This window comes from Pipistrellus hanaki, assembly GCF_964339955.1.
Source record: "Pipistrellus hanaki genome assembly, chromosome: 2".
Classification (NCBI taxonomy): Eukaryota; Metazoa; Chordata; class Mammalia; order Chiroptera; family Vespertilionidae; genus Pipistrellus; species Pipistrellus hanaki.
The window spans coordinates 64,909,494-64,917,808 of record NC_140504.1 but is presented as its reverse complement, the minus strand read 5'-3'; the positions used below and the strand labels follow the sequence as shown (position 1 = coordinate 64,917,808).

The 8,315-nt window shown below is 37.9% G+C and overlaps 1 pseudogene across 1 annotated transcript; it reads right to left on the bottom strand.

The window, feature by feature from the left end:
* Positions 1 to 4,898: 4,898 nt before the first annotated feature.
* On the bottom strand, positions 4,899 to 5,684 carry LOC311617544 (small ribosomal subunit protein eS1-like; annotated as a pseudogene). The gene has a single exon. The product of its transcript is annotated as a small ribosomal subunit protein eS1-like (transcript).
* Positions 5,685 to 8,315: the final 2,631 nt, after the last annotated feature.

Genomic DNA, 8,315 nt, shown 5'->3' with positions numbered 1-8,315 from the left:
CTCTTTGGATTCCTTTTGTTTGGGGTTCTATGCACTTCCTGGACTTGTAAGTCTATTTCTTTCACCAGGTGGGGGAAGTTTTCTGTCACTATTTCTTTCAATATGTTTTCGATATCTTGCTCTCTCTCATCTTCTGGGACCCCCATAATTTTGATGTTGGTTCGCTTAAAGTAGTACCAGAGGTTTCTTACACTGTCTTCAACTTTCTGGATTCTCTTGTCTTCTTGCTTCTGTGGAGGAGTGTCCTCTGGCTCTTTGTGTTCCAAATCTTTTACTTGATTCTTGCGATCTTCCATTCTGTTTTTAGGACTCTGTATAATATTTTTTATTTCAGACAATGCATTCTTTATTTCTAGTTGATCCCTTTTCATATCCTCATAGGTCTCATTTATTTTATCGGCCTTTTCTAGAAAATTCTTGAAAAACCTTATAAGCGTGGTTTTGAACTCTATATCCAGTCTCTTTTTGTCCTCCATTTCTTTTGTTTGTGACTGTTTCCTTGTCTTGGCATTTTCGCTGCTTCCCTGAGTTGGTAGGGTGGCTTTGAGTGTTAAGGTGTCCTATATCATTCAGTGGGTCAGCCTCCCAGTTATCTGAGGTGGAAACTCTTGGTGCACCCCTTTGTGGACTGTGTGTATAGTCTTTTGTAGTTAAGTCTTAATTGTTGTTGGTTTTACTGGGAGGAAGTGACCTCCAGGCCAATTGACTGTGAGGATCAGCTGTGTCTATGCAGGGAGACAGCCTTATTCAAAAGCCTCTGTGCTCAGCTTGGATGGCGCAGAGTTTCAGGGTGGAGCCTACAGCCTTGGCTTCCTGAGTCTCAGTGTTCCTCAGTGTCCTTTGTTACTTGCTGCAAGCAACTCTGACAGAAAGGTGCCCTCAAGTTTTGCCCACTACTGGATAGTCTAATCTCTCCCCCAATGAGCCTGGAACTGGGGTTCAGTGCAGTTGGAAGTGAGGTTCAGTGCAGTCCGGAGCTTTTGTCTTCTTCCCACTAGGGCAATCCAGCTGCACAGTCAACAGTCAGTCCTCTGCATGCAATGTGTGCGACTCCAGGGCTCTGCCTTTTGCTGCTCCCCTGAGTTTCTGCCTTACAGCCCAGAATACCTCCATCTGAGCTTGGGTCCCCAGGGTCTGCTCTAGAACTGGGGTTTAGTGCAGTTGGAGCTAGGGCTCAGCACAGTCCAGAGCTTTTGTCTCCTTCCCTCTAGGGCAATCTAGTGGCACAATCAACAGTCCCTCCTCTGCGTGCAATGTGCGCGACTCTCGGGCTCTGCCTTTTGCCGCTTTCCTGAGTTTCCACCTTACAGCCTAGAATCCCTCTGTATGAGCCTGGAACCCCAGGGTCTCACCCAGAACTGGGGTTCAATGCAGTCGGAACTGAGGTTCAGCACAGTCCAGAGTTTTTATCTCCTTCCCACTTGGGAACACCAACCAGGCACTCAGCTGCCCTTCCTCTCCGGCTTCGTCCTCTCCCCACGTGTGCATAGTATCTCCGTACCTTAGGCTTTTATAGTTCCTCTGATTTTCCTTCTGGTTTTCTCTTTCCTTCTAGTTGTAGAATTTCCAGTCAGTCAACTTTCCTGTAGTTCTGGATAATGTCCACTTTATATTTTAGTTGTATTTTTTGAAATGGTTGTGTGAGGCTGCAGTTAGGCGTTTACCTATGCAGCCATCTTGGTTTTCTCTCATTATTAATGTTTCTATCTCTCCCCCCCACTCCCATCCTCTCTGACATAAATAAAAATATGTTTTTGTTTTTTTAAAAAAAGATTGAATAAACAAGTGATTTTGCTTTACTCCAATACAGCAATACTCTTTTCTCCAATATCCAGAATATGGTGTTATAGTTGAGGAGGTGCAGAAGACTTTTCCCAAATCAAATTACTAATAGGAGCATGATTCCACACATTGGCTCTTGAGAAATGAGTTGACTGGAGTACAGGTGTCCTGAGGAAGAAATCAGGGCCCTCGATGGGCATTAGCTGTCAGTGCTGGTGGCATATGCAGTAGCAGGAGGAGCCACTTGAAACTCTCTGCAGGCATGCTAAGCCTTGCTGTGGACATCACGCTAAACACTAAAAATGAAAAGGAAAGAAATGACAAGTGACACATGGGAGCTGGTGGGATTGAGTTTGCAAATACATGTGAGATGCCATCTGGAGACATCCAGGAAAAAAATAAACAGAAACTTTACAGGAGAGTGGGGACAAAAGCAATGATTCTTAATGTTAACCGATTTAATATTTTAATCTAGGGGCTTAAAATGGTTTGGAGAAACATAGGATTCTCAGATTGGTCCTGGTATAGTTTTGCTCTCACATAAATGAAAGAAATCAATTTCAAATAAGAGAATAGTGCTGCATGATCAAGAAACCAATATGTGGGTTCTAGTCATGCTACTCAACTACACATGACCTTGAAAAAGTCTCTTGATTTCTCTTGGCCTCAGGTTTGTACCTCTATAAATAAGGAGTTAAAACAAAAATGTCTAAGAGAATTTATTCTTTTAAATATTATACTTAGTTTGATATTAAAGCCATTAATTAATTAACAATTATTTACTAAATCACCTACAATATTCCAAACATGGTGCTAGGTAATGAGACTATTTAGGGGAAAGAAAGTCTCTGCTTTTAAGAATTTCTCTAAAAGTAAACCACCATCACAATACAGGTTATTGGAAGTTAGGAAATGCCTTTTTTTGTTATGAGACTTTGGAGGATAAACACTGTCATAAAAATCAGAACCTGGGCCAATCGTCCTTTGTTAACACGATATTGAGCATACAGAAAAGAAAAAATAGAAAACAAAAATGATACATTTATAATAAAACTCAGTTGATGTCATTGTCATGCTAGACATCTACAAATAGCTGTATAGAAGCCTCCTCTGTGCTTTAGAAGTGTCTAAATGAGGTTGTGGCACCAGAAGGAAGAGATGGAAGTCTTCCTGGCTGTCACTGGTCAAAGTTCATATTGTAAAAGGAGTATGACCTGGCTGGTGTGGCTCAGTTGGTTGAGCATCATCCTGCACATTGAAAGGTCACCAGTTTGTTTCCTCGTCATGTCACATGCCTGGGTTGTGGGTTCAATTCCCAGTATGGGAGGCAACTGATTGATGCTTCTCTCTCATATCATTGTTTCTCCCTCTTCCTCTTCCTTCTTTTCTCTATAAAAATCAATGAAATTATATTAAAATTAAAATTAAATTTTAAAATGCTTTAATTTTTTAAAATATTTTAAAGGATAATATACTATAAATAAATTTAAATAAATAATAAAAGAAATCCTCTTAAATTTCTAGATTATATGACCTGGCCACAAGACTTGGGGTGTCAGAACCCAGACCTCACTGCATGGTGCTTTATCTGACTCTGAGAGTGGGCAGGGCAGCTGAAACTCATGGGCACAGTGGGTCAGGCCTGGGCACCAGGGTTTTTACAGGTAGGTGTGCCAGAGGCATGCCAGAGCCCAGCCCTCATCTGGACAAGATGGAAAAAGATGGCGGGGTTAGAAGTTGTGGCAATAGTAGAGGAAGGACTCTCCACTGAGGAAGGGGAAGTGACTGAGGCCTGCCAAGTAGAGGAGTCCCAGTAAATCTGAAGAGGTACAAAGATTGAGGCTAAAGCAGACTAAGGCAGAGTTGGAAAGGCTTCCCAAAAGAGATGATGCTTGAATTGCCGCTGAAAAAAAGGAATTTCTAGATGGATAGAAGGTTGTGGGTGAGAGGTCATGGGGATGACTATAGGAGGTTTGTTTCAAACAATTTTCAAACTGAAAGAAGCATATTTGCAAAAGCACATGGTGTGAAAGAAGATTGTCAGTCTAGTGGACTGCAAGCATTGCCATGCTGGGTAATTGTGGTATATGAACAGCCATTCTACCATCGCCAATTACCATGCAGAAATTGAATCTACAGGGGAAGGTAAATGGGAAAGATTTTAGTATGACATACAAATGTCATTTTGGAGAGGTTACTAATCATTATTTATTTACTTATTCATTTAATTCCTTGAAAAACATACTTTATGTCTACTATGTATGAAATATTTTTATTGTATTCAAGATTTCAGCCACAGAAGTCTTCTGCATTCTGTATAAGCTCTTTTCTAACACAAGGATATTTCTAGTGACTTATCCTCAATATATTTAATTTCTTCTGTTTATGATTTTTATTATCAGAGGGGATAGATAGATAGATAGATAGATAGATAGATAATTTTCAAATTCCCATGTTTCCTTGACAGGGGTTTATTAATTCTTCATTCTATAGAATAACACTTATATCACACCATCTGTCAAATGAGCATGGCAACTTGATTAAATATTGACTGGGATATTTTTAAGCATTGAAACATTTAGTCATGAAAAGACTACTGCTCTTTTTTTTTCCTCAGCAATAACACATTCAATTGTCTTCTATAATAAAGACTATATAAAGGTATTCTTATTCATAATTTTTAATATTATCACGTAAATTCATGTGAAGGATATTTCAATGAGTCTCGTGTGGTTTGATTGTCTATTTTGTATTGCTGGATTTAGATGTCTAAGGATCAAAAAGATTTGGTATGCCTACCATTGTACACTGCCCTCCCTCCATGCAGGTCCTTCCTTCCCTCTTTATTTAGCTTAGAGGTCATGATTCATCACTGTAACCTTTCCTTGGTTCCTCCTCACATGCTTGCCCAGTCTACTCATCTGAGAAAAATCTCTAATTCTGATCAATCCAACTTTCTGCTTACTCCACACTTGTACCTCTATGATGATTGGGAACCCAAACACACAACTGTGTTGATAGATCTCACTTTATTTATGTATTTGTTTTTTTGTTTGTTTATTTGTTTATTTTTCACAAACAGGATTTTTTATTTGTCATCATTAAAAGTCAGAATTTTAAACAGATTCATGGACTGGGGGCTCATGCCCATCAGCTCATTCAACTTTAGCACCTATCTCATCCCCAGTTGCTTTTCCAGAACTGCTACCTTCACCATGAAACTCCATGAGTTTTCCCAACTCAGACTTGGGCTTCTTCAGCACTTTGACTTCTCTAACAAAGACAGCATGGAGCATATAAATACATTGACAAATTTTTTAAATATGTTTTCCAATGCTACCTGGAATCAACCTATTGGTCACTTCTCTCAAGTCATTTATTTGTTTTCACTTCTCAGGTCATGATTTCCATTACCTTCTTCCAGATTTGGTGAGCCTGTTGATGCTGAATATAAGAGGTTTTCTGAATTGATGGTTGAAATATTTTAGTGAAATCAACACAGAATAGATAAAGCAAGTAAACATTGGTAGTCTTGACATCAACTTGAGCTTCAGTTATGGTCTGCCTTTTTTGTTTTGTTTTGTTTTTTAAACCATGAAGCACATTTTGTCACAGATAAAATTCATGACATAGAAATTAGTCAGTCAGTTTATACCCTGAATATCCTCAGCAATTAGCTTAAATTTTCTAAATTCAACTTCATCATTCTGCAGATCAGCTAAGCTCACTGCAAAAACATTAGCAAAATCATCAGATATGATTTTGTCTCCTGGAGTCCTCATGACTAGTGTTTTTCCAATATTTTGTATATTGAACATAGCTGGTGCTTCCACATCTTGCCAATCTTTCTTAGAAAATGGATCAACTACTTTTTTCTTGGCTCCCTTTTTGCTACCTTTCATAATCCAGTTACTATTGCCAACCACCTTGGTGCTGCTCAAAGCCAGAAAGGAGATTTCACTTTAAATTTGTGACATGTAGTTTCTCATACAAGTTCTTGGCACTGCCTAGAAAGTCAACTACATCTCCTTAGTCCCTTCCTTCTCTCACTCTTATAGACAAGCATTTAAACCCCCCTTTTCTCCACATCCTCGCGAGCATGTGTTGTTTGTTGATTTATTCTGACAAGTGTGAGGTGTTTTAATTTGGATCTCTTTGATGATTATTGACATTGAGTATTATTTCATATATCTTTTGGCCATTTCTATGTCCTGTTTAGAGAAATGTTTATTCAGATCTTCTGCCCATTTTTAAAAATTGGATTGTTTGTCTTCCTTTTGTTGAGTTGTAGAAGTACTTTATATATTTTGGAAATTAATCCCTTATCAGATGTATCATTGGCAAATATGCTCTCCCATACAGTGGGTTCCCTTTTCATTTTCAAGCTGGTTTCTTTTTCTGTGCAGATGCTTTCAGTTTGATATAGTCCCATTTGTTTATTTTTTCCTTTATTTATTTTGCCCTAGGTATTATATCAGTGAAAATCCAGATACGTGAGATATCTGATATTTAGCTGCCTATGGTTTCTTCTAGGATTTGTATGGTTTCATGATTTACATTTAAGTCTTTTATTTATTTTGAGTTTATTCTTATGTATGGTGTAAATTGGTGATCTAGTTTCATTCTTTGCATACATCTGTTCAATTTTCCTAATACCATTTATTGAAGAGACTGTCTTGATTCCAGTCAAGAGCATGTACCTGGGCTGTAGGCTCAATCTCCGGCCCACATCAGGGGGCGGGAGGCATGAGCAGGAGGTAACCAATTGATTTGTCTTTTTCACATCGATGTCTCTCTCTCTCTCTCTCTCTCTCTCTCTCTCTCTCTCTCTCTCTCTGTCCTACACCTCCTTTTCATTCTCTCTAAAATTAAAAAAAAAATCACTGGAAAAGTATACTCAGGTAAGGATTAACAAAAAAGAAAAGAAAATGTAGGTAAACAAAAAATATCTAAGTCATTTATATATAAAATTGTCTGGTCCATAAACATTGATGTCTTTCCATTTCTTTATATCTTTTCTTACTATTTTGTCATTTTCAGTGTACAATTCTTCCACATCTTAGTTCATTTTTAAAAATTACTTTATTCTTTTGGATGCTATTATAAATTATATTATCCCTAATTATTAGTTGATATTATAAATGCTATTATTACTAATTTTTAGGTTGTTTGTTATTGTGTAGAAATGCAAATAACTTTTTGCTTATTTTGTATCCTATAACTTTAGTGAATTTGTTTATTAGTTATAAGAGTTTTTTTTTGGGAAGTACCTAATGTTTTCTATATTCAGATAATGTCATCTGCAAACAGGGAAAATTTTACTTCTTCCTTTCTGATTTGTATTTGTATTTTGTATTTCTTTCTCTTGCATAATTGCTCTGGCTAGGAATTCCAGTACTTTGTTGTTTAAAACTGGCAAGATTGTTCTTTACCTTAGAGAAACAACTTTTAGATTTTCACTGTTGAGTATGGTGCTAAGCTGTGCATATTCTTAAACTGTTCAATATATATATTTTGAGTTCATACTATGTGCCAGGCTGGGTGCAAAGCAGTGAACAAAACAGACAAAGTTTCTGTCTTCTTGGGACTTATAGTCTAGATCTATGCTGATTAATAAATATGGTACTAGAAACACATATCTGCTGATTATCTGAAATGTGGCTACTCCAAATTAAAATGTTCTGAAAATACATTCTGAATTTTAAACACTTAGTACAAAAAAATTTCCTCCAGAGTCTAGGCCTTAAAAATTGTGAGCTGCAGCACCAAAAAAAAAAAAAAAAAAATCTATTTAAAGATTAAAATAAGAAAAAGAGATAATTTTCTGCTAAAGGGGTGTGGGGAGAGAAACTGGCCACCATCCAAGCTGAGCACAGAGGCTTTAGCAATTTTCCAAGTCTAGTCGAATAAGGCTGTCTCCCGGCATAGACACAGCTGATCCTCACAACCAATTGGCCTGGAGGTCAGTTCCTCCCAGTGATACCAACAACAAGCAAGAACTTAACTACAATAAGGCTGTACACACAGTCCACAAAGGGGTACACCAAGAGTGTCCACCTCAGATAACTGGGAGGCTGACCCACTGAACCATATAGGACACCTTAGCACACAAAGCCACCGTACCTACTCAGGGAAGCAGTGGAAATGCCGAGGCAAGGAAACAGATCACAAAAAAATAAATAAATAAATAAATAAATGGAGGACAAGAAGCGACTGGATATAGAGTTCAAAACCACGCTTATAAGGTTTTTCAAGAATTTCCTAGAAAAGGCCAATAAAATAAATGAGACCTATGAAGAGATGAAAAGGGATCAACTAGAAATAAAAAATACATTGTCTGAAATAAAAAATATTATACAGAGTCCTAAAAACATTTCCTCCATTGCTCCCTTCCACCAGGTTCTCACCCCACCCTCTGCCCTTTCCAAACCCCCCATTGACCTCATCCATAGGTGCACAGTTTATGTTCAGTCTCTTCTCGAACCCCCCACTCCCTTTTTCCCCAAGAATTTTCAGTCCACTCCACTTTCATA